This window comes from Arachis stenosperma, chromosome 3 (genome assembly GCF_014773155.1).
Source record: "Arachis stenosperma cultivar V10309 chromosome 3, arast.V10309.gnm1.PFL2, whole genome shotgun sequence".
Lineage (NCBI taxonomy): Eukaryota > Viridiplantae > Streptophyta > Magnoliopsida > Fabales > Fabaceae > Arachis > Arachis stenosperma.
In genome coordinates, this window is record NC_080379.1 from 61,504,409 (window position 1) to 61,507,706 (window position 3,298).

At 37.7% G+C, this 3,298-nt stretch overlaps 1 non-coding gene across 1 annotated transcript; it reads left to right on the top strand.

The window, feature by feature from the left end:
- Positions 1-749: 749 nt before the first annotated feature.
- LOC130972341 (small nucleolar RNA R71) lies at positions 750-857 on the top strand. Its single transcript, XR_009083526.1, has one exon. It is a non-coding gene; the product is annotated as a small nucleolar RNA R71 (small nucleolar RNA).
- Positions 858-3,298: the final 2,441 nt, after the last annotated feature.

Consider the following 3,298-nt stretch of genomic DNA (forward strand, 5'->3'; position numbering starts at 1 on the left):
TATTGATGGCTTTGCACTCTCCTTTTGGATTTCTTCAGTGTTACTTGGGAGAGTGCTTGGAGGAAGTTCAGTAATTTTCTTGCTCAGCTGACCCACTTGTCCTTCCAAGTTTCTAATGGAGGATCTTGTTTCATTCATGAAACTTTGAGTGGTCTTTATTAGATCAGAGACCATGGTTGCTAAGTCAGAATTATTCTGCTTAGAACTCTCTGTCTGTTGCTGAGAAGATGATGGAAAAGGCTTGCTATTGCTAAGCCTGTTTCTTCCACCATTATTATTGAAACCTTGTTGAGGTCTCTCTTGATTCTTCCATGAGAGGTTTGGGTGATTTCTCCATGAAGAATTATAGGTATTACCATAGGGTTTCCTAGGTAATTCACCTCTTCCATGGAAGGGTTCTCAGGATCATAGGCTTCTTCCTCAGATGAAGCATCCTTAGTACTGTTTGGTGCATTTTGCATTCCAGACAGACTTTGAGAAATCAAATTGACTTGTTGAGTCAATATTTGTTCTGAGCCAATATGGCATTCAGAGCATCAATCTCAAGAACTCCTTTCTCTGACCAGTCCCATTGTTCACAGGATTCCTTCAGAAGTGTACATGAATTGGTTATTTGCAACCATTTCAATCAGTTCTTGAGCTTCTGCAGGCGTCTTCTTCAAATGAAGAGATCCTCCTGCAGAGCTATCCAAAGACATCTTGGATAGTTCAGAGACCATCATAGAAAATACCTATGATGCTCCATTCAGAAGCATGTCTGAAGGACATCTCCTGATTAATTGTTTGTATCTTTCCCAAGCTTCATAGAGGGATTCTCCATCCTTTTGTCTAAAGGTTTGGACTTCCACTCTAAGCTTACTCCATCTTTGTGGTGGAAAGAATTTTGCCAAGAAGGCATTGACTAGCTTTTCCCAAGAGTCCAGGCTTTCTTTAGGTGAGAATCCAACCATATTCTAGCCTGTCTCTTACAGCAAAGGGAATAGCATCAGCCTATAGACCTCAGGGTTAACCCCATTAGTCTTGACTGTGTCACAGATTTGCAAGAACTCAGCTAAAAACTGATGAGGATCTTCCATTGGAAGTCCATGGAACTTGCAATTCTGTTGCATTAGAGAAACTAATTGAGGCTTTAGCTCAAAGTTGTTTGCTCCAATGGCAGGGATAGATGCTTCTCCCATAGAAATCAGGAGTAGGTGCAGTAAAGTCACCAAGCACCTTCCTTGCAGTTGGCATTGTTGTTGTTTTCGGCTGCCATGTCTCTCTCCCTTGAAGAATTCGGTCAAGCCCTCTAAAGAGAGTTGTGCTTTGGCTTCTCTTAGCTTTCTCTTCAAGGTCCTTTCAGGTTCAGGATCAGCTTCAACAAGAATGCCTTTGTCTTGCTTCTGCTCATAAGAAATAGAAAAAGAAGAAGAGAATGTGGAATCCTCTATGTCACAGTATAGAGATTCCTTGAAATGTCAGAGGAAAAGAGAAATAGTAAGAAGAAGGAGAAGGAGAATTCGAATTTTAATAGATAAAATTCGAATTGTGCATTTAGAAGGAGTAGTACTCCATAAATAGAAGGATGTGGGAAGGAGGGAAGAGAATTTTCGAAAATTCAATTAAAAAAATTTGAAAACATTTGAAAAATGTTAATTGATTTCGAAAATCAAAGTGGAAAAGAGATAAGTGATTTTGAAAAAGATTTTGAAATTAGAAATTAAAAAGATTTGATTGAGAACTATTTTGAAAAAGATGTGGTTAAAAAGATTTAATTGAAAAGTTATGGGTTTAAAAAGATGTGATTGAGAAGATATGATTTGAAAACATTTTTAAAAGATATGATTTGAAAACAATTGAAAAGATATGATTTTGAAAATTGATGACTTGCCTAACAAGAAAAGACATGATTGAAACATTTAAACCTCTCTCAACAGAAAAGGCAACAATCTTGTGATGTTCAATCAAATCATTAATTGTTGGTAAGTATCTTTTTAAAAGGAAAGAAATTGAATTTGAAAACATTTGATTGAAAAGATTTGATTTGAAAAAGATTTGATTTGAAAAACTAAGAAAAATTGATTTTGAAAACAAAATCTTCCCCCTGGCACCATCCTGGCGTTAAACGCCCAGAATGGTATACATTCTGGCGTTTAACGCCCAAAATGCACCCCTTTTGGGCGTTAAACGCCCAACCAGGGTGCCCTGGCTGGCGTTTAAAACGCCAGTCTGCCTTCTTCACTGGGCATTTTGAATGCTCAGCTTTTTCTGTATAATTCCTCTGCAGTTGGTTCTGAATCTTCAATTCCTTGTATCATTGACTTGAAAAGACTCAAATTAAAAATATTTTTGGATTTTTCTATTAATCAAAATGCAACAAGGATCAAATAACAATGCATGCAAGACACCAAACTTAGCAGTTTGTGCACTACTGACACTAACAATATGAGAATGCATATGAGACACAAAATACTTCAAGTCAATAGAATTCAAAGATCAAAACAAGAAATATATGCATGAATTCGAAAATATAACAAAAACATGCATTTGACACTAAACTTAAGATGAGACTCTAGACTCAAACAAGAAACATAAAATCTTTTTGGTCTTTTATGGTTTATAAAATTTTTTTTTTGTTTTTCGAAAATTAAGTGGAAAAAGGCATCAAAATTCTTAATGAGAATTCCAGGAATCAGTGCAATGCTAGTCTAAGACTCCGGTCCAGGAATTAGACATGGCTTCACAGCCAGCCAAGCTTCCAAGGAAAGCTTCGGTCCAAAACACTAGACATGACCAAAGGTCAGCCAAATCTTAGCAAATCACTGCTCCAAGAGCAAGATTGATACGAAATCAACAAGCTCTTGTGGTGATAAGTTGAAACCTCGGTCCAATCAGATTAGACATGGCTTCTCAGCCAGCCAGATTTCAACAAATCATCATGAAACTCTAGAATTCACCTTCAAGAATTTCGAAAAAAAATACCTAATCTAAGTAACAAGATGAACCGTCAGTGTCCAGCCTAAACAATCCCGGGCAATAACACCAAGAACTTGATGTTGTTGCCGGATCTTGGCATCTGATGTTACCACAAGCTTGCTCAAAACATGAACAATCCCCGGCAACGGCGCCAAAAACTTGGTGCGCGAAATTGTGAACAATACTTTTTCACAACTCAAATAATCCCCGGTAATGGCTCCAAGAACTTGGTGCGCCTAATACCATGGCATTACACAACTTCGCACAACTAACCAGCAAGTGTACTGGGTCGTCCAAGTAATAAAACCTTACGTGAGTAAGGGTCGATCCCACGGAGATTGTT